This window comes from Pagrus pagrus, assembly GCF_965226575.1.
Source record: "Pagrus pagrus genome assembly, chromosome: 22".
NCBI lineage: Eukaryota > Metazoa > Chordata > Actinopteri > Spariformes > Sparidae > Pagrus > Pagrus pagrus.
Genome location: NC_140204.1, coordinates 23,524,342 through 23,548,532, shown reverse-complemented (window position 1 = coordinate 23,548,532; position 24,191 = coordinate 23,524,342). Strand labels below are relative to the sequence as shown.

General features: G+C 44.5%; 1 long non-coding RNA gene across 1 annotated transcript; it reads left to right on the top strand.

The window, feature by feature from the left end:
- Positions 1-208: 208 nt before the first annotated feature.
- On the top strand, positions 209-23,684 carry LOC311251883. Its single transcript, XR_014621464.1, has 3 exons — positions 209-348; positions 827-973; positions 23,463-23,684. It is a non-coding gene; the product is annotated as an uncharacterized lncRNA (long non-coding RNA).
- The last annotated feature ends 507 nt before the right edge of the window (positions 23,685-24,191 follow it).

The following is a 24,191-nucleotide window of genomic DNA, read 5'->3' as shown; positions in this document are numbered from 1 at the left end:
AAAAAACTCGCCAGTTTTCTAGACTACCGCTCATTTCCATGTCAGGTCAGTGGAGTGGCGCTGGGCAGCCTCATTGTCACGTCAGCTCGCTGCTGAGAGTCACACAGTTTGTGTGTGTGTCAGAATAGGCAAGGGGGAGGGGGGCGGGGGATAGACTGATCCCAGGCCACACAACACAAACTGCCTCCAACGGGCATCTGCGTGAATTTGTTTACATCACGTGACATCGGTAATGATGTCGAGTCTTCGTCTTCATCATGGATCAAAGTAAAAGACCAAAGAAGCCATCAGGTGCCCAGTTCAGAAAGAGAAGAAAAGAAGAAGAGGAGAAACGGGCAAAAGATAAAGGTATGCAGATGTCTATGAGTGACGTGAGTGACAGTAGCCTATAGGCTATTTATTAGCCTCTTGCTAATATGTTGCTACTTAGCCACAGAAGACGACTGTATTTGGTTTGTAGTTTTGCTGAACTAGCAACTATTAGAATAGAGGCATCATGTCATGCAACTAATCTCACCCATTGGCAACCTAGGCTACTTTGTGTTTGCAACACAACAAGTGCAAATTCACACAGAGTCCTGGCTGGAATTTTTAATGCTATACGCTATATGCTAACTTAAATAACTTCTAATATACATTGACATGGCATTTTGTAAGCTACATGTGATGTAGCTTTTTGAATAATTTGTAGTGTGTTATGCTTAGTTAATAGGATGTTAACAAATGTTAATCAAATGTGCATTATGGTCATTTTAATTGGGTAACTGATGCATGTGTGATGTAAGTGTGATCTAACTTACATATTGTATCTTAATTGTAAATTCAGGGGGACTTCTGAAATATTTTGGAGCTGGAGCACCCACTGGCCAAAATGAGGAGTCAGATACTTCCACAGCAGCCACAGACATGGTCCTGGAGTCTGATGAGGAGCCATCTACCTCTGCAGCCACATGTTCCTTGCAGGACTCCTCAGGTGTGTGTGTGTGTGTGTGTGTGTCAAAACTGGTGTGTTATCATAACTGGAACCGTTCAGATGGTATTAATAGGATGATGCAAAACAAAACTTGTATGTAAAATACGAAATAGTTTACTGCAGGAATCCTTTTTTTATGCTCCATAGAGTAGCCTTTTTTTTTTTTTTAGCTTTCTTCAGGGATTTTTCAAGCATGGTTATTAGATCCTGTGATGAAGGATTACGCCCAGGGCGTAAATCTAGCCAGGACCGCCCCTGCACTGGAGGCAGAGAGATTGATTTGGTTAAGGGAGCTAGAGGAGGAAGTGGTCTGGCTCACCAATGTGCTCCCTTTCATTGGCGAGCCTGGTCTTTTGGCATAGACGGCAGTTGGCTAGGAAGTGTACAGGCAGACCACAGTAGATGCAGAGTTTCTTCAGAGGGGCGCCCATTTGCTCAGTTGGTAGAGCGGGCTTCCCATGTGTAGAGGCCTTGTCCTCGGCCCGGGGTTCGAGTCCGACCTGTGGCCCTTTGCTGCATGTCACCCCCCCCATCCTGTTTCCTGTCATCTCTGACCTGTCCTATCAATAAAGCCATAAAAGGCCAAAAAAACAGGTGAGCTTGACCCAGTTGCATGGGCACCTCCGGGGCAGCAGAGGGAGCAAGAGGGCTGGGAGAGGGGTGTGAGGGAGAATGTGACTCACAAGGAGAGAAGGGGGGGGGCTGGCTAAGGGTAGGGTGAGCTGACCTATGGTTAGCAGTTAGCCTCTCTCTCTGAGGCGATTGTCAATACAAATGGCTAGAGTAATTAGCTCCTCTAGTGTGCTGGGCTGCAAACTATCAGATAACCCCTTTTGAAATAAATGTATGAGCGCTCGCTCATTCCACCCACTCTCTGCCACAAGAATGTGGAAATCAATCGAAAAAACTGCTGCTGACTGTGTGCCCTGTCGCAACCCCAGTAATCTATTAGCTGCTTCCGCGCCTTGTACTGGGTGATTGAAAACCTTACGCATTTCAACAATGAAGGTAGAATAGGTAGTGATCACAGGTGCATTTCCCTCCCATAATGTGGCTCCCCACTGCTCTACCCCTCAACAGATGTAGGCAATAAATGCCTTATCATTTGCATAGCTAGATGGCTGCAAGTCAAAAACATGTGAACACTGAAGAATAAACCTACCACAGGTGCCTAACTCACCGGAGAAATGCTCCGGAGGGGGGACAAAAAGCTCTTTAGCAGGGGAGAGGGGAAATCGGGCAGAACAGGTGGGTTATTCATTGGTGCAGGCAGGGAGGGGGTTGAGGAAGTTTTTTGTGTGGTGAGCTGGTCGAGTTAAACGCTGAGTTGTGAGACACTGGAGCAGAGTCCTTGTATGGAGTCCATGACTTATTGTAGGACTTTCTCGTGTCTTCCCACGAGGATCCCTTGAGTGTTGAGAGCATGATGGATAGAGTTGGGTCGGTTGGATCCATGTAGGCCAGATTATTCTGTAACGGTTGTAGTTAGAACAGATGGACCCAAAAGTTGATGCCAAACAGGGAGTAAGTTTGAAAAGTGAATTTACTGATCACAAAGGAATCGCTGGCAGGTAGAGGTGGTGAGCTCGAGGTCAGGCAGGTGGCTCCCAGGGTGGTGCAGGTGGAGACTTATGGTTACACAGGTGGCTGGCTCAGGCAGTCAGGGTTGTGTGGGGTGGCAGAGGTGCAGGAGGCTGGGTGGCGAGTGGTAGAGGAGCTGGTCCACAAGAATGGTCCGGTCACACACTGGAGCTGGCGACAATAATCTGGCAGCATGCAGAGGGAAGGTCTGGATATAAGAGCAGGTGCTGATTACATCCAATGCGCTGCAGGTGTGTGGACCGGCACAGCTCCGGCCAGCAGAAAAGCCATGCCCAGCCTCACCAAGCACCTCTGAAACAGAACACAGAAACACACCACAAAGTCCAATCATACAAGAGGTTTATCAAAGTCAGTTGCTGAAGATGTCCCCTTTGTATCTAAATAAGTAGAGCATAATAGATATAGTTCGTGTGTGCATGCTTCCTGTGTGTTTTTTTCTATATTTGTGGTTTCCCAAAACTGGGAGCCCACTTCCAGTGTGGGTCCAACAGCTTTGTGGGGACCAAAACGCTAAACCCCATAACTTACATCATTAAAGTTTAGGGTGATACTAGGGTTAAGGTTAGGGTGAGGAGTCACGTGGGAAGATCTGGGAAATGGCAGCACCTAAGACACGCTCCTGACCCCTGCCGACAATTTTTCACAACCAAACTATGATAACTCTCCATCCATTCTGTTAAATTTCTCTTACATTTTCTACTACTTTTTTGTCAAGAGAATAAATGAGAGAAGTCAACCCTAGATGCACCAAACATTCTAACCATCCAAATCTGCTCTAACCCAGGTGTGCTGTATGATGAATCCCAGTTGATCATAAATTGAAGGTGCGTGGTCGATTGTTTGTGATTAGCATAGGTAATGCCCACAAAACACCATATGAGGGCAGGCGTTGTGCGGTGTGCAAATACAGCTAATTCTGGCGATTGGAGAGATTCCACCAAAAAAGGGTAGTAAGAAGAGGAATAATGTCAGCAGCAGTGAACTTGAGGTATTGTTAAATCAAATAAAACAACATAAACATGTGGTCTTCCACAGTGTCAGCACTGGCATAACAGGAAAGTCAAGAGCACAGCAATGGCAAAACAATTGTGATGCTGTGAATGCCATGTCAGCAGAGGGACGCACAGTTACTGAGATCAAAAGAAAGTGGTTTGACATGTCTCATTGTCATATTGTGCAGTGTACAGCAGGCCCATTGCCATTAAGCATGCTTTCTCCAGGATGAATATGAGCTTTCCACCTGCAGTATCGAGGCACATCCACCTGGCCTTCAGCACTCCATTGTGCACTCTACCACGGAGCTGGTACACGTGTGCTGGTGGTTGTCAGAGTGCTCCTGTCTGGTCTGGGGATTCACCAGGGGGGCCACCAGCCATGGAGTGTGGGCATAACCTTGGTCACCTATGTTAAATTTTTATAAAACTGAGTTTTATAAAAGTTAAACTGGATGGTGGTTTTTAGAATTACAAATCATTTCAGTCACCCATCTCCACCCAGGGCAATTGCTAGGAATTCTGGGCCCCCTGAAAGAATATCAGCGTGGGCCCCTCTACCCCATTCATTGCCACCTTCAATTTTCTTGTTTTTCAGTGTTCTTGACGGTGCCTGGTGTAATACACCCAATTTGTTTCCTTTTTTACGATTAACAACTTAACAAGTGAGAGTATTATTATGTAAATTATGTATTATTAGTTGTCTTATTCTCATTTCACTGATTTGCAACACTTTATTACACCTCTGATTGCAAATACATTTTCAATTAACCACTCAACAAATAGCTAGTGGGTATTTTATTGTATTTAACAATGAAGCACTGATATGCAAAAAAACAAAGTGTCCTGGCTCAAGATAGTCCACAGGGTGGAGCCCAAGGTAAATATGTAGCATTTAACTTAAATGTGCAAGTAAAACAAAGAGCACATGGAATACGTTGTTGTAAAACAAATATCAAAAACAACAACAAGCCTCATCTAATCTCAATTAAAGTTTAAATTGGCTTGTTTGTTCGCTGTAAGTCTCATCAGAAAGCCCAACGCCGGGCCTTTTTTTTAGCAAATTTGCTGATGAGGTCTTTGAAGTCCAACTGTCGGCTTAGCTGACTTTCAATTGAAAGTCTAGCAAGGCTATTTAGCGTCTCTTGGGTTGTTGTGGATCTGAGATAGTTTTGAACTAGTTTCAGTTTGCTAAACGCCCTTTCTCCACCTGCAACAGTCACAGGTAATGTACAGAAGATTCGGATGGCAACACATCACCAAAAATGCTCTGAAGCTGAAGTTTATAAATGGAATTCAGCAGCTCAAGGGGAGAGTGGCAGTCTGAAAATGTGGCAGTATAAACAGACCTCAAATGTTGCACTTCACTTTCAAAATTAGCACTAAGATCCTGTTTGTATTTGCTTGTTAATGAATGGCAAACTGAGTGAATCTGATCATCTTTTAAATCCTTGATTTTCAGTATTGCAGCAAATTCCTCAGATATTTGCAATGGATTGAAAGCGGGTGTCCAAGGCACAGATGATGTTATCTAAAGCCACATAGAAAACACTGTTTCGAAACAGATTTGATTCTGTCTCCTGTTGGTTTCCCTCTTCTTCTGACCTCTGACTCTAATCTGCAAAACGTTTTCTCTTTCGCTTGTGGCTGACTGGAAATCCAGTGGGAACATCCATAGCTTCTGCGATGAGGGAAGCCTCTGCAAGGAAGTCATCCCATGAGTCGCGAAATACCTGCATTTCTTCCTTCAGTGCCTCTATATTGGCTGCTTCTACATCTAGTGTATTTTTTCCTGACTGCTGAATTATGTTTCTGTCTTCAATGGACTGCAGTATTTTTTTCCAGACAGTCAGGAGAACAATGGCTTTAAAAGATGTGAAATAACTCCTTAGACCAGTGACCTCTGATTTGACTTCATTAGTCAAGCTGCATCTAGCAAGGATGCTATCCAGGGCCTCTAGGAGTGATGGTAAGTGATTTGCAACTGGTTTAACAGCCGCTATGCAGGCACTCCAACGAGTATCAGACATGCGGTGAAGGGAGCAGCCAGTCTTTTCTTTGAGAATGGCCCATCTCTGGGCTGGCACTGAAGATATTGTACAAGCGATTCAAACACCCGAAAAATGTTGAAACGTCGGTACATGACTCTGCAGCATGTACTCCAACAATATTTAGAGTATGTGAGGCACATGGTGAATATGTAGCAAGTGGATTTATTTTCCTTATTTCAGCCTGGACCCCTTTAACTTTTCCTGACATGTTCGAGCCATTGTCAAAGCCCTGGCCTCTGCAATCTGCAATGTCAATGTGGTGCTCCTCTAGTCTTCAGTATCATCTCTGATATTTCATAGCCAGTCTTGCCACTGAATTCTTCAAACTGCAAGAAACGTTCAGTTACATCCCACTGATCATTCTCATTCTGAACAACATATCTCAATAGAATTACATTCTGTTCCTTGTGGGAGACATCAGGAGTCGCATCACATATTAATGAGTAATACATTGCACACTCCCTTTCCTTCAGTATTTCTTTGAAAACTCTATCTCCACAGAGTTCTATGAACCCATTTTGAGACTCTGGACTAAGGTAATGGGTCACTCTGGTGCTTGGTCTTTTCTCCTTCACTTTTCTCATTCAACAGAGGATCGTACTTGGCTACAAGCTCTACAGTGCCAAGGAAGTTACCATTCCGTACATCACCAAGTGTTTCTGTGCTCCCTCTGAATGGCACATTTCTTGAGGCCAGAAAAAGAGTAACATCTAACATTCTCTCAAAATAGCTTTGTTTCTGTCAACTTCAAGTTGGATTTCTTGTCGCAGATGGCTCCGCCATTTGAGATCTGATATTTTGTACTCTTCTTTGGTGTTAAGTGCACTGGCTGATGTTTTTTTAGGCCATCACAGGAAAATAACATGCATGGCACACAGTATATTGCCCTTGCGCTTTCACTGTACATTAACCAGTCTCTCTTCTGTTTTTCCCGTCCATTCGTTGACTTTGTATACTTTAAATACTCTGGAAATTTCCTTCCATCTGAATCCTTTGGCATTATCAAGGTCAGGGCTCTTCTAAGTGGCTGTGAGCTATTCTGGCCATAATCCTGGGTCGCATTTTAAATATTCTTCCTCCTTGTTCTCTCTTTCCTGTCTTTCTGTACTTCCTGTGCTCTGACTGTCTTCAGCAGTTTCATGACTGCAACAGCTTTGATCTGCTTCACAATTCTCTTCACTATCTGAAGTAGCCTTGCTTTGGGAACTTGGGCCTGGCTCTGTCAACAGCAACAGTGATGTAAATTGAGTTATAAAAGAATTTAGCCTACATTTTGCTATTGATTATATAATTGAAATAGCCAAGGTGTTGATTAATGTCTTAGTCACTGCCAGTGGTACAGCAGTTCACTAATAAACCAAAACAGCCAACTAGTGTCTACATCACTCACTCACCATCAAAGGCATCATTGGACTGCTGGGGGTGAGCATCTGCTGTGGGGTCAAACTCAGATGAAGCAGCCACTGCTGATTCTGAAGCAGCAGAGCATAAAGGTTTATTGTTCGATTATATATATTGTAAACATTAAATGTTATGTTTCATGGAAAAACTGATGCAGAACTAACCTATTCTTGGACAAAATCTAAATGGGCTTAGTACCATAGCTCTATGCGGGCAGCTTCACTTTCCCAGGCAAAAAATATTTTTAAACCATTCAAAGTCAGTGTAAACTGTCCAAAATTATAAATAGTCTTTTTTACTTTGTTGTTGTCAGCTATTATGGTGTCTTTTATTTTATATTGCTATGAAAACAAACAACAACAAATCTTTGAACATTTAACTTTTTTGTATTTAGGCTATTCAAATGTCCCACTAATAACACATTTTACAAGACCACATTGAACATATCATGATAACGTAACTGACCTTCGTCTGGTGCTCATAATTACTGAGTAGAACTTGAATGCGTCATAATACAATTCAATGCAGCCTCTGAGTGGGCGCATACTGGAGCACTGTCCATGTCAGACAGTGATATGTGTTAAACACACAGTCACTGTAGTAGCCCCTAAATTAGTAACGTTCAGTTATAGCTACTAACCGTTGCTCTACAATGAACTGGCGAGTTTTTTTTGTTTTTTTTTAATGAACTGGCGACTTGTCCAGAGTGTAGCACGGCCAGATGACAGCTAATAGGCTCCTGCCCGCGGCCCGTCAAAGGTAATGATACAGACATTAAATGAATGAACAAGTAGGCTAATTGTTTCAGCCGCCCTCGGTAGTTTTACTCTCACCATTCTTAGAAAAAAAGTTTTTGATGTCCTTGGCCCCTGCTCTGCTCCTACTCCTGGCCTCCTTCTCAACTCTTTTCTGGTGTCCGGACTTGTGCTTTTTGGGGGCCATCCTAACCCTGCTGGAGTTCGCTCGCGCTCACTTAATTCCGATGAGCAAGAACGAACCGCGGTGTGGACCAAACCATTTTTTAAGAAGGGGCCAAGGGGGTTATTGAAATTAGAATATTGTGTGACTTGTGGCTTTGTTTTAATTTGGATTCATTCGCATGAATATATATTAGTTCAGTGTATGCATAATAATTTTGTCATAGAGGCTACTGGGGGCTGTGTGTGGGCCCTAGCGGGCTGTGGGCCCTTAGAATTGTCATCACCTTTCCCCCCTGTTGTGAATTCCCTGCTGTGAGGAGTACGTCACAGCAAGCTGCTTAATGCAGAGACTGATGGACTGTCTGCGCATGCGCAGAGTGTTTTGGATAAAACTTTATGTGTAGTTAACAACACACTGAACGTGGGGTTAATCTTCTGCCGATCATCAGCGCTCTTCTTTGTTCTCTTTCATTGTACAACAGTGTGCGTCGGTGATGATGTAAGTAATGTGATGAGTGGATATTGTTAATATTTTGTGATAAGAGCTATTAATATTACCAAGGTAATATGCTCGGTTTGTTTTGTTAGCTAACCATTTAGCATGTCAACGTGGACGGCTCGACATGTAACTTATTTACTTCTCATACATTTATTTCCTTCTGCCATTGTTTATTTAGCTGTATAGTTGTCCTTTATTGAGGCTGCTGTCATATTGATGCTAGCTTGTCAAATAGACCGGATCAGTATCCGACCGGGTTGTTTCCGTTTAGTCTGGTCACGTGACCTGCCTGTTACGCCAGGTCGTTGTGTTGTTCGTGATCCTACACTGACCCCTGTCGGTAATTTGTAGTATGGCACGTTCGTCATCTCTATTGTTATTCATGTTATCCCATTATTAATATTGTTCTACTATTGTTGTCCTCTACAGACATCACAAACCACCTACTACTGTGTACAGTGTCCTGTTCATTCAATAAAGCCAGTTAAAGGAGAGAAGTTGCTGCGTCTTCTCTGACCGGAGGATTAGGCCAGTATATACACCGCCAGTGTATCATCACCGAAGCTGTTCCGCTACAAGTGGTCATTCGAGCCGGATCGTGTGTATAACTGCGCCATGGCAACTCCCGGCAACCATGCAGATGAACAACCTCCAGTTGTGTCCCGCCCAAGCCGGTCTCACCATCTCCCCAGGTACCTACATGACTTTGTCATTGATAACCCTGGCTATCTGAATAGACGAGATGCAACACACCAAGTGATAGAAGCTCACCAGGAAGAGCCTCCAGACCATACTGTGCTCACTGGGACAGAAGATTTGAGGCTGGAAGGGATGGAAGCCCGCATGAAAGACATAACTAGGCAGATGAAACAGCTACAGTCAGCCATGGACAGTGTTAAAGGTAAAGCTCACCCTCAGCAGCATCTATCCAACTTATCATATCCTCTCCGGAGCTCGAGCCTTCCTCATATTCATCACAGTGTAGTGACAGGGCCCAGAGAATCCCCCCTTATGGATAATCGGATGAGTTGGAAATCAGCTGATGGAGGATATGGTCAGCTCTTAGACAACAGCGAGCCTCGCCCACCTACAGCACAGCCCATACAGCACGGAGAACTCAGCTCAACAACTTAGGCTGCCACAGCTCTGCAGCCACCCATCCAGGTAACAGCTCCACAGCTGGACCTCAGCTTGTCTATTCATCATTCAGCTACTCTAACTGGACCAGCATCAGAGTTTTCACAGCTGCCTGCAGTTCTGTCGGCTCACCACACCCCGCTTGCCCAGCGATTATATTCACCTTCTCTACCCGTCCTGCCTGCAGGTCAGCATGTCCAGCAGGGGCACCAACCAGCCTATCAGGCACCACCGACAGGGTTTCTGCCAGCCCAGCCTGCACCTCCACAGTCTCAAGGTATGCCACAGCCCTTCCCCACAACTGCACAACAGCAGTTATCCTCAATATGTTCAGCATCAGGCCACTCCTCCACCTGGATCACAGCTAGGATTTCAACCTGCTTCATTCAACCAACAAGGGATAGGACCAAACTCTCGAGCTATCCCTTCTTATCAGGCACCTACAGATCTAGGAGCAGCCTATTCACTCCCACAGACTGGATATCCCCCAGTAGCTCAACCACAGCTATACCATTCTGGATCTCAGTCAGCCGCACACTACTCACAGCTTACACCCATGGTTGCTCCACCTACGGCACCAGGATACATCTCTCCCTACAACAATCCTGCAACACTTACCATGACAGAAATGGCTATTGCGGCCTCATATGGTATTCCGAAGCCTAAACTGCCTCTTTTTAGTTCTGGACGGGGAGAGTGATGACCTCGTGGAATGGCTGGATATGAAGGTGCAGGTGCTCCAGGTGTCCCGACGTGCAACAGAATCCAACCCAGCTGAGCCCAGTCATCACACACAGAGAGAGCATAAAGGAGGTAAATCACAGTGGGTCAAACCAGCCTCTGTTTACTTCAGCAGCGACTCCACAACAGTCAAACATCAGCAAACCTCTCCACAGGGACAACGGACCTACCTCCAGCCGGGCTCAAAGAAAGATCAGCCCACAGGTAAAAGGAGGGAGCGCTTTAAGCCCTATTGTCCATATTGCACGACCACACAGGACCATTACCTCAATGGCTGCCCTGAGTTCGAAAGAATTACTACTGAGGAGAAAGCCGCCTGGATTAAAACTAAAGGAAAATGTTGGAGGTGTGGCCGTGGCCACTCACCAGAGAGTTGCACCCTAAAGAAACTCTGCTCCACATGCAACAAACAACACCTGCTGATACTACACGAAGTCGTGGCCCAAGACCCTCAGCTGAACATCCTCACCGTCAGTACCCCAACCAATGCAGTGTATCTAGACCATGCCAGCCACTCAGGGCGCGTCATGTTAAAGGTGGTACCAGTGCTGCTCCGCCATGGTAAGAGAACATTAAACACACATGCGGTGTTAGATGACGGCTCTGAGCGTACTGTGATTTTGGCTGCTGCGGTCAAACACCTTCGGTTGAAAGGAGAAGTGGAGTCACTTAAACTGAAGACTATCAGACAGGATGTATTGAAGCTCCAGGGAATGGCAGTGTCATTCGAGGTGTCCGCTAACACACAGCCACGTGCCTATCACTCCATCGGCCAAGCTTTCACTGCAACTGAACTCCAACTAGCGGAGCAATCATGTCCAGGAGACAAACTGGCAAGGAAACACAACCACCTGAAAGGAGTCCCCCTACATACATTCGCTAAGGTGCAGCCAATGCTACTGATTGGATCCGACCACCCTCATTTAATAACTCCGATCCACCCAGTACGGGCAGGACCTATAGGAGCACCAGTAGCAGTCTGCACCCGACTCGGCTGGGCAGTGCAAGGACCCACTAACTTTCTCCAACATCCACCAGGTGAGAGCTCCTTCTTTCACCTGTCAGTTGATACACCTTGTTCCGACCTACACAAGGATGTTCAACGCCTGTGGCAGCTTGACATTTTACCATATAGAAGCGAAAGGGAGGTGACGCGATCCAAGCAAGACCAAGTAGCCCTTACCATGCTGGATGAGAAGAGCACCACTGTAATAGTGGATGGTGTCTCAAGATACGCAACGCCCCTCCTTCGAAAGAGGAAAGTAGCTCTGCCCTGCGCATCACCTGCTGCTGTGATGCCCCTCCTCCGCTCTACAGAACGCCGTCTATCTACCAATCCTGAGCTTGCTGAAGTTTACAATCAGGAAATACACAAGCTAGTGGACGCAGGATATGCTGAGAGGATCACCAGCGAGGAGGCCAGTAGTTCTGCTGAATCCTGGTACATTCCGCATCACTTAGTACATCATAACGGAAAGGCAAGGGTGGTATTTAACTGCTCCTTTCGCTACCAGGAGAGTGCTCTGAATGATGACCTGCTACCAGGGCCCTCTCTCGGGCCGTCGCTCCTAGGGGTTTTGCTCAGGTTTCGAGAACACATGGTCGCTATCAGTGGAGACATACGAGCTATGTTTCATCAGATTAGACTCCTTCCCGAGGACCGCCCACTTGTCCGCTTCCTCTGGCGTGACATGGACAGAGACAGATCACCTGACATCTATGAATGGCGTGTTCTGCCATTTGGCACAGTTTGCAGCCCGTGTTGCGCCATATACGCTGTGCAGCGTCACGTTCGAGATCACCAGAGCGGCAATGAGGACCTGCTGGAGACGGTAATCACCTCGTTCTACGTGGATAACTGTCTGAAATCACTCCGCTCATCACAGCAGGCAAAGGATCTTCTCGACCGCCTGAGAGCCCTCCTAGCTAAAGGTGGATTTGAGATCAGGCAGTGGGCATCCAACAGGACAGAGGTAATCTCTCATCTCCCGACTGAGGCGCGATCAACGACATCTGAGCTGTGGCTAACCGCTGAAGGAGCTGACCTGAGGGAGTCCACTCTCGGCCTGGTTTGGCATTGCATGACAGACACACTGGGTTATAAATGCCAGCCTGTGTCACCCAAACTGCCCACCATGAGGAACGTGTATAGGGTGCTTGCCTCGCAAAACGACCCACTCGGATACATAATCCCCTTCACCACCCGGGCCAAAGTCCTGGTCCAGGCTTTGTGGGCTACAGAAAGAGAGTGGGATGAGCCTATCGCAGATGAGCTACTTCCAGTGTGGCAGGCATGGGAAGGTGAGCTCCCTCATTTGCAGAACATAATTCTACCCCGGTGTTATGTTCCAGCAGCCGCCGACAACGATTCATCAGTGAGGCAGATTCACATTTTCTGTGATGCCTCGGAGAAGGCATACGGATCAGTCGCCTACCTGCGAGTGGAGGATCCAGAGGGACGCGTTACTGTGTCATTTATTATGGCTAGGTCGCGGGTCGCACCCAAACGACAACAGACGATGCCCCGACTGGAATTATGTGCTGCACTCACAGGAGCCCAGCTGGCCAAGGTGCTACAGACCGAACTGACTTTGCCCATCCAATCTGTGGTCATGTGGTCTGACTCAACAACTGTACTGAGCTGGATACAGTCGGAGTCCAACCAGTACAAAGTATACGTCGGTACAAGAGTTACTGAAATACTGGACCTTACCGAACCCGGATCATGGAGGTACATTAACACAGACTTGAACCCTGCCGATGATATCACTCGTGGGAAGACCCTCCTTGAATTATCCCAGCCAAACCGTTGGAGTCAGGGGCCTTCATTTCTGTATCAGTCCTCAGATCACTGGCCAGTGAACCCCTCAGTGCACACCGAGGAACCTGATGAGTTGAGAGCCCAAACCTTCTGTGGTCACATTTCTGCTACCAGCAGCAATGAGCCCGATCCTGCTAAATACAATACATGGACTGACCTACTGCAGGCTACATATCAGTCCCTTCACGGGGCGGCTGCTCCAGCTATGTCTGCCGCTGACCGTATCGAGATGGAGACTACTCTGCTGAGAAGGATACAATCAGAGAGTTTCCCTGAAGAACTAAAGGCACTTAAACAGGGTAAACCAGTCCGTCCAGGCAGCCATTTAAGTGCTCTCAGCCCTGAATACGATCAAGTATTAGGCCTCATTCAAGTTGGTGGTCGACTACGCAAAGCAGAGAGCCTGCTTGGAGACAGCCTTCACCCTGTTGTCATCAGCCCTGATCACCCGATCACACAGCTCTTAGTGAAGGATTACGACAACCGTCTACATCACGCTGGACCTGAGAGAATCTTTGCAGAGATCCGGAGAAATTACTGGATCCTACGTGGTCGACAGGTAATTAAGAAACACCAGAAACACTGTGCAGAATGCTGTTTGTGGTGGAGCACCCCTGTGGCACCAATGATGGCCGACCTGCCTGCTGCGCGACTCCGGATCAACAAACCCCCATTCTGGTCCACCGGGGTCGACTGTTTCGGGCCATATACAGTGAAAATCGGAAGGAGGCATGAGAAACGGTGGGGCATTATATTTAAATGCCTTACCTCAAGATGTGTACACCTTGATCTGTTGCCACACATGGACACAGACTCGTTCTTACTGGCCTTGCGTCGATTTATCTCAAGACGAGGCAAGCCATACGAGATCTTATGCGACCGAGGCACCAACTTCAGGGGGGGAGAGCGAGAGCTCAAAGAATCGCTGGAAGGTCTCGATCCACCATTGAAGCAACAATTGGCCGACCAAAGTATCACATTCAAATTCAATCCTCCTCTTTCACCCCATTTCGGTGGCGCATGGGAGAGGGAGGTAAGGTCAGTTAAAGCCTCCCTCCAAGTCGTGCTGCGGGACCAAGTTGTATCAGAGGAGGTGTTGTCGACTGTCCTCGTGGAAGTAGAGGGTATACTTAACTCAAAGCCTCTGGGATACTCCTCTTCTGATCTGGCTGACCCCGATCCTGTAACACCTAACTTGCTGCTGATGGGGCGGCACGACGCATCGCTTCCCCAAGCCGCATATGGTTCCAGTGACCTTCTAGGCCGCCGCCGTTGGAGGCATAGCCAGGTCCTGGCAGACCGGTTCTGGAGCCAATTCACCCGCCAGTACCTTCCCGATCTTCAGCGCCGCCAGAAGTGGAGAACCCCTACTGTTGACCTTGCTGCCGACCAAGTGGTTATGGTAGGGGATCCCCAGCTTCCTAGGGCGCTCTGGCCCATAGGAAAGGTCACCAAAGTTCATCCCAGTGATGATGGGACAGTTCGTTCAGCAGATGTCAGCATCAAGGGGACAGTTTACACTCGTCCGGTGACCAAACTGGTACCACTCCCCAAGATGCCTGATGATGATTTGGACTCCAGGGTCTCTTAACAACAGCAGGGACTTGTACTTCTACACATTCATAAATGAATGTGGGGGCGGCTGTTGTGAATTCCCTGCTGTGAGGAGTACGTCACAGCAAGCTGCTTAATGCAGAGACTGATGGACTGTCTGCGCATGCGCAGAGTGTTTTGGATAAAACTTTATGTGTAGTTAACAACACACTGAACGTGGGGTTAATCTTCTGCCGATCATCAGCGCTCTTCTTTGTTCTCTTTCATTGTACAACAGTGTGCGTCGGTGATGATGTAAGTAATGTGCTGAGTGGATATTGTTAATATTTTGTGATAAGAGCTATTAATATTACCAAGGTAATATGCTCGGTTTGTTTTGTTAGCTAACCATTTAGCATGTCAACGTGGACGGCTCGACATGTAACTTATTTACTTCTCATACATTTATTTCCTTCTGCCATTGTTTATTTAGCTGTATAGTTGTCCTTTATTGAGGCTGCTGTCATATTGACGCTAGCTTGTCAAATAGACCGGATCAGTATCCGACCGGGTTGTTTCCGTTTAGTCTGGTCACGTGACCTGCCTGTTACGCCAGGTCGTTGTGTTGTTCGTGATCCTACACTGACCCCTGTCGGTAATTTGTAGTATGGCACGTTAGTCATCTCTATTGTTATTCATGTTATCCCATTATTAATATTGTTCTACTATTGTTGTCCTCTACAGACATCACAAACCACCTACTACTGTGTACAGTGTCCTGTTCATTCAATAAAGCCAGTTAAAGGAGAGAAGTTGCTGCGTCTTCTCTGACCGGAGGATTAGGCCAGTATATACACCGCCAGTGTATCACCCCCCCTATACGACGGAACTGTCTCCACCACTCCATCTCTCGCTCCTTGTGCCAGACGCATCCCCACGGAACTATTCTACAGCATAAAGGAGTCGTGTGCTCCCCCTGGCCAACGGGCCACGACATTCAGAAGGTGGCAGTTTGCATCTTATATTATTTGGATGTTAATAGAGTGATACAGCATTTGGTTGAGGAATGGGAATGGATCTGGAGAGGGTGCTTTGATCCATATATGCGTGCAATCTACAGCACCAATGATATTTGGTGCTACAGCAAAACAGCATTCTTAATCTCTACCTGCTGGTTAGCAGAGTACAGGAACATATCTACTCGGGCATGAATGATATTATCACTTTCAGTACTCTCGGAAGCGCACGGCTCAAAGAGAACCTGTCTCCTATCTCTCTCTGATATGATCCTGTGGCCAAAACTCTGAGTCCGCTGAGTACTTGGAGGTGTGGAGGTGGGGATTTGACTGGTGTGTGTTTCGCCTAAGCTTAGGCTCCGGGTTATTGCACAAATCCATAAGCAGTGCTTGTGGCAATCTGAAACGACTAAGCAGCCATTCATGTGTCTCATCAAACAGATCTGTGCGATCTCCAGGAACACGATCTCTGCATAAGGCCTGGTTTGCAAAGTATCTAGTTGTGCTAGGTAAACCATGATTCAGGTGCTGAACGCATGCAATCATCCCAGGGTTTTTATAGTCCTAATTAATCCAGTCTTAGTCCAATAGTATATTTAACTACAAATTAAACAATCCAATCATCAGAATTCCTCTGAAACATATAGATTGATAATCTAAATTTGCTTATATTAAGAGCTGTTTTATGTGTCTATAAATTAAAACATGTTTACATGCATTGGACAAACAAATTGTGGACTGTGGGTGGGTACTAACAAAATAAGAGAAAATCATGTGTGTGTATCGCTTCTTGCATGAGGCCCAATGTCACTGGTCGTCACATGTAGTTGATATTTATATCCAGCCACAAGTAAAGCAGAGTAATACAGGTTAGAGCCAGACAATTAACTAGCCGAGGCAAAGTGTGCAAACTTGCTTGAAAACTACAAGCGAGTCTGCACGCAAAGTATCTGACTACTATATTAATTGGCACAAATCAGATGCCATGCTGGTATCTCAAACTTGGTGGTATCTTCAATTTTAAATGGCTTCCAAAAGGTATACTTTTGGTAATATTTTATGGTAACACTTAGGAATAGAACTGAACCCAGATATAGGAGAGATCATTACAACTAATATGGAAACACTGCTTAACAAAATTAAAGTTAATCTGGATAATTGGAGTAAGTTTCACTTGACATTAAGGTGAACACAATAAAGATGGTTGTAGCTCCACAGATAACTTGCCTAACTGGAATGATACCTTTATGCATTCTACACAACGTATTACTAAGATATAACAACATGATAAAATGCTTTCTTTGGGATGGAAAAAAGCCTATAATCTATATGGCCAAGCGTTGCCAACCAAAGAATGGAGGAGGTTTATCATTACCAAACATATTATAGTATCTCTTTCAAAATGAAAACCCTAAAATAAAAATAGGTAAACAGACAATGTATTGGGCTCAGTGGTTAAGAAAAGGTATCAGAATACCAAGTGACCTCTTTGAAGGGGACAACTTTCTGTCCTATAATAGAATGAAGGAAAAAATTAATCTGGAAGGATATGGCCACTTCTGGAAATATTTACAGATCAGGCAATGTATTTAAGGGAAATTTCACCTCCATCATGATAAAAATTCAACAGAGTGCTATGTATAGCTACCAACAGTGTTTCATAAAGCATCAAAGTGGTATGAGGTTTGTCCTTAATTAATGATATAGGGAAAAGACCTGGGCTGTACATTTGATGGAAAAACATGGGAGGAGATTCCTTCCAACACCTCCCCCAGAAAATTCTGAATTTGGTAGATGTGATTTCCTGTATTCTGGTGCATTTTTGGGATAGCCAGCTGGAGAGGGACAATACCTAAATTTGTTCAGATTCATAGCCTTTTGCTTTTTGACTCATTGCGGTAGTTACTTCACGCAACAACTTGGGCTTCAGGGCCCCTTGACCTCTTGGGCCTGGTAGGCTCATTCAGTAATCCATCCTTGCTCACATACCAAAAATGTTTTGGGGCTCCTGGCCCCTATAGACCTCTGGCCCCCAGGGCTTGGTAGACCCCTGTATTAATATAGTTGTTATTTACACCAAATCAGTCACCTTTTAACCTTAGAGGGTACTTAAATCACAAATGTATTTTAAACTTTCATATTCAAAGTGAAGCACTAAGTGTGGTTAACTGAACTTGAATTGAAAATTAACAAAATACAACAGCAGAATGCATTTGTTGTAAACAAGCGTGGCCTGGTCATAAATGAGGAGACCCGACACAGTAGAATAATTGTTGTGGGTCTTTTATTCCCCGACTGCAACTTATAAAAGAAACAGCATTAACACTGCAATTTTGAGGATTTGAGGTAATCAGTATCGAACAAACAAAATATTTTTCCTCACTTTACATCACACTGACGGTAAACCTCAGTTAGCTTATGAACTTCAAACACTTATCTCTGTGTCCTAGACATTTGCTCTAGTTAAAAGTGACTCTAGACTTGACTAGACAACAGTAGTGGCTCTTTCTGAATAAATAAAATAAAAACAGAAAAACAAATAAATACATTTTCCCAGCCACAACTCATTGTCACATTACAGCATATTCTTTAGTTCACAGAAAACATTTAACTGTTAATTACACTAATGAACAAAATACACTTTCAAGTAAACATTCTTGCATGATCTTAAAACACATTTTGTGAATAGTCTTAAACTCACTCTCACTCCCGTGTGCAGCTCGTGTGCCAAGTCACACACCTTGACCTCAGTGCGCTCTATCTCCCCTCTAAATTCATCAAACACATCAAAATGGACACAGTTTATGCAAACAGTTATTCTTGTGCTTTATCTATGGGGATATTTTTCACACGCGACATCAAAATACACACCTCAGCAGTCCGTCTTTCACTCCCGCTACTGCTACTTCCGTGTAACTAACTAGATTTCCCATGATCTCCCGCAATCTCGCGCAACCTGCCGCTGCGCCGCTCTTAAAGTGAAAGTGTCACTTAAACAAAAACAAACTGCTAACAATAGTAATTCCCTACAGAATAATAAAACACTGTCTTAACAGTCTGAAAACAGTCTTGGTCTCTTGTTCACCTGGCTACACAAGTAAAAAATACATTTAAAAATAAAAAAATTAAAAAATAGATTTTTTTTTTTTCCTCGATAGGGGGCCCCCTGGTGGCCACGGGGCCCCAAGCAGCCACTTAGTTCGCTTATGCCTGAAGCATCCACTGAATATGTGGAGGGTTCAAATACAGGAAACTGTAGCATATGACAAGATGCTGCCATGCTGGGAATACTGAACTGTAAAAATTATATGGTTACTGAATAATGGGACAGCTTCAGTAGATAAATGACTGGAGGGAACAATCTGTTCCCTCCAGTCATCCAATCACTGGCCCTTGGGTCCGAAGATCACTGTATCAGCATATGGTCCTTCTTCAGGCGATGCCAATCCCAGATGAGCCCCAAAAAATCAGTAACAGGCCCAGCATAGCAGTTTCCATTCAGACACATTCACCAACATTTAACAAATTCCATAAAACTATGTAATTGATATTACAACGCATTATGACAGAATATAGACCTTTCATCACATATATTAGTTCACTTTAAACCCACTGGCAGGATAGCGGCTGATAGCAGCATATTAGCATTCAAGTGATATTTATATTACCAATATGGCATATATTTTATAAACACAATACCCATGAAACACTTGAAATAACAAAATAACCAAATGCACTTAACTATACAGTACAGCATGAACACAGTATAAACCACAGGTGATAACACCTCGCTATGCTTTTAGGCCTTTTGTACACATTACTAACCTGAAAAACAGGAGAAATAATGAAACAGAGGAAACTTGCTGCTGTTCATCTGGTTGGTCTTGCCTGAATGACAAGGTTACAATAACTACTCAAATCAAATCAAATTTTATTTGTATAGCCCAAATTCACAAATCACAGTTTGCCTCAGAGGGCTTTACAATCTGTACAGAGACGACACCCTCTGTCCTTCGACCCTCGATTCGAGTGAGGAAAAACTTGCCCCAAAAAAAAGGCCCTTTTAACAGGGAAAAAAAATGCGGAAGAAACCTCAGGGAGAGCCACAGAGGAGGGATCCCTCTCCCAGGACGGACAGACGTGCAATAGATGTCGCATGTACAGAGCAGATCAACGAGATCACAATGTATTCAATTATAAGCGATGGTTGACAGGAGTGAAAGTACATAAAGATGTATTACAGCAATAATAATGAAATGCACATGGAAATGTGATTACTAGTGATAACAGTAGTAGTGATTAATGGTAAGGATGGTATGTAGTAATGCATTACAATAATAGTAGTGGAACGTATGTAACAGAGATGTGACTAATATTAGCGACAGTAGTGGTGGGTGTCAGGCAGGGTCATGGCAGTAGGCGCATCCACGATCAGGCAGGGCCATAGCAGTAGGCGCATCTACGATCAGGCAGGGCCATAGCAGTAGGCACATCCACGATCAGGCAGGGCCATAGCAGTGGGCGCATCCACGATCAATGACCCGGGCGCGGCCAGGATCCATGGGAGCCTGTAGGACTAGAAAGCACAAGGACTCCGGGGAAGAAGTAAGTCAGTGACATGCAGAGATGGGGCATGTATACAGGCATAATGTATACAGATGGAGAGGAGAGAAGAGGGGAGGAGAGAGAAGCTCAGTGTGTCATTGTCCCCCGGACTAGGCCTATAGCAGCATAACTAAGAGCTGGTCCAGGACAGGCCTGGACCTGTCCTGGCCCAGCCCTAACTATAAGCTCTATCGAAGAGGAAGGTCTTAAGTCTACTCTTAAAGGTAGAGAGGGTGTCCGCCTCCCGGACCAAAACAGGAAGATGGTTCCACAGAAGAGGAGCTTGAAAGCTGAAGGCTCTGGCTCCCATTCTACTTTTGGAGACTTTAGGAACTACAAGTAATCCTGCGTTCTGGGAGTGTAATGCTCTAGTTGGGTGATAGGGTAGTATGAGCTCCTGGAGATATGATGGTGCCTGACCATTAACAGCTTTGTAAGTGAGGAGAAGGATTTTAAACTCTATTCTTGATTTTACAGGGAGCCAGTGCAGAGAGGCCAATACAGGAGTAATATGATCTCTTTTCTTAGTTCCTGTCAGTACACGTGCTGCAGCATTCTGGACCAGCTGGAGACTCTTTAGAGACTTGTTAGGGCAGCCTGATAATAGAGAATTACAATAGTCCAGCCTGGAAGTAACAAATGCATGGACTAGCTTTTCTGCGTCTTTTTGAGACAGGATGGGCCTGATTTTTGCAATGTTACGTAGATGAAAAAATGCAGACCTTGAAATTTGTTTTATGTGAGAGTTGAAGGACATATCTTGATCAAAGATAACTCCCAGATTCCTGACGGTGGTGCTGGAGGCCAAGTTAATGCCATCCAAACTTGCTATATCATTAGATAATGCATCTCTAAGGTGTTTAGGACCAAGTACTATAACTTCGGTTTTATCTGAGTTTAACAGCAGAAAATTGCAGGTCATCCAGGTCTTAATGTCCTTGAGACATGCATGGAGTTTAGTAAGCTGATTAGTTTCATTTGGCTTTATTGATAGGTATAACTGGGTATCATCTGCATAACAATGAAAGTTTATGGAGTGTTTCCGAATTATATTTCCTAGAGGGAGCATATATAAGGTGAATAGTATGGGTCCAAGCACGGAGCCTTGAGGAACACCATGACTAACCTTGGTATACAGGGATGACTCATCATTAACATGTACAAACTGAAATCGATCCGATAAATAGGACTTAAACCAGTTTAATGCGGGTCCTTTAATGCCAATTAAGTGTTCCAGTCTCTGTAGTAGAATGTGATGATCAATGGTATCAAATGCAGCACTAAGATCTAGTAAGACCAGGACAGAGACAAGTCCTTTGTCAGAAGCGATTAGGAGGTCATTTGTAACTTTCACCAGTGCCGTCTCTGTGCTATGATGTGCTATAAAACCTGATTGAAAATCCTCATATAAACTATTTTTATGAAGAAAGTCACATAGCTGGTTGGTGACTGCTTTCTCAAGGATCTTGGAGAGGAAAGGGAGGTTGGATATAGGTCTATAGTTGGCTAAAGCTTCTGGATCAAGATTAGGCTTTTTAAGGAGCGGTCTAATTACAGCTAGTTTAAAGGATTGTGGTACGTATCCTGTTAATAGAGACAGGTTGATCATTTCTAGTAGAGATGTGCTAATTAAAGGTAAAGTTTCTTTCAGCAACCTAGTTGGGATGGGGTCTAGGAGACAAGTTGTTGGTCTAGATGAAGAAACCATCGAAGTTAGTTGGTGGAGGTCGATGGGAGAGAAGCAGTCTAAATATAAGTCAGAATTTACAACTGTTTCTGAGGTTCCTGTGTTTAAAGATACAATAGTGCCAGTTGAGGGCAAGCGATGATGGATTTTGTCTCTAATAGTTAAAATTTTATCATTAAAGAAGCTCATGAAGTCATTACTACTGAGCGTTGTAGGAATACATGGTTCAGTAGAGCTGTGACTTTCTGTCAGCCTGGCTACAGTGCTGAAAAGAAACCTGGTGTTGTTTTTGTTTTCCTCTATTAATGACGAGTAATAGCTTGCTCTGGCATTGCGGAGGGCCTTCCTATATATTTTAAGGCTATCTTTCAAGGCTAAGCGGGATTCTTCCAAGTTGGTGGAACGCCATTTCCTTTCAAATTTCCGTGATGTTTGCTTCAATTTGCGGGTATCCGAGTTATACCAGGGTGCTAACCTCCTGTGCTTTATAGGTTTCCTTTTCAGGGGGGCAATAGAGTCCAGTGTTGTTCGCAATGAGCCTGCAGTGCTATCAGCAAGATGATCGATTTGTGAGGAACTGAGGTTAGCGGAGGAGTCCTCTATTATATTAAGACATGGCATTGAATTTAGTGCCAGCGGTATAATTTCCTTAAATTTAGCTACAGCACTATCAGATAGACATCTAGTGAAGGAGTTTTTGCCTAATGGTGTGTAGTCCAGTAATAGAACTTCAAAAGTTATTAAGTGATGGTCTGATAAAAGAGGATTCTGTGGAGAAACTGTTTTTCAATCTCGATACCATAAGCTAGAACAAGGTCAAGGGTGTGGTCAAAACAGTGAGTTGGTTTATGTACACACTGAGAGAAGCCAATAGAGTCTAATAATGAGATAAATGCAGTACTAAGGCTATCATTAACAACATCCACATGAATATTAAATCAAGGCAGTCCTGCTACGGCAAGCACTTTGCTGCTCTCTGCTATCCTCTGCTACACGCTACCGTCTGTAGAGGTGTACATACTTGTATATTTTTAACACAAAAACCTTGGAAGACTTAGTTAAATCAGTATTACCTGACCAGTGTTACTTATTCAAAATGAAGTTTAACATTATATTTAACCAAAAATGTGACCACATATTTTTGTGTGGGTCACATACGGTTAGGATTAGGCAAGTAGACGTTAGGGTTAGGTTAAGGGTCCAGGAAATACATATTAGTCTATGTAATGTCTGCAAAAGGGATGAAAACAAGGATGTGTGTGTGTGTGTGTGTGTGTGTGTGTGTGTGTGTGTGTGTGTGAGAGAGAGAGAGAAATATAGTAAAAGATACCCATGAGTTTTGGCTATGTCACTATTTCTTTAATTTGCTTCCAGCAGCTATTGTGTGCATGCATATATACTGTATGTCCTATTATGTGTGCACTTACGTGTGTGTGTGTGTGTGTGTGTGTGTGTGTGTGTGTGTGTGTTCCTCTGCTCTGCAGTGGCTGCACAATGATGTTGGTGGATGAGTCATCCAGTCTTCGCCACGTGACACCATGAATCACTGCACTTCTCCATGGGCAAAGCTGCAACCATCAACCACTCCACTCCTCCTTTATCTCATCCCTCACTTTATCCCCCTGCCTCTGCCATCCCTGTTACTTTTTTCTCATTTAGCTATTTCAGTTCAGCCTTAAACTAATTTTTAACTCATGACTCTGCCTTTGATTGTCTTATTTATAAATGCATGTCCCATTTCATCCTGTCTTGTCTTTTATCTTTGTGCATCCCTGCCACACACACCACCCAGTCAGTCTACTCATCCGTTTGTGTCATCTGTTTGTCTGTTCTGCGGTTGAATTACTGAACATCATTTGACATCCTGTGGAAATCCTTGTCTGTAGATATCAGAAGGTTAACTCTAACACACTATGAAAAAATAGCAGCCCACACTTCTCCAAAGCTTAATAATGTACAGTGATGCATGGAAGTGGCAATCAACAGCGAACAAAACTCCCACTGTAAAACATAGATTTGTTCTCTGAGAGTGCTGGAGTTTTGTCTGCTGTTGACTCTAACACACCTCTATAAGTTCCAGTGTTTCTTAAACCTTGACAAAGACATGCGTATGTGGTTACTGCTCTGTTTGGATGTTAGCACATCCATGCAGCCCACAATCAGCATCTTGCTGCTCTAACCTCTAATCAGTCTGCTAAACACTGCCACCCTGA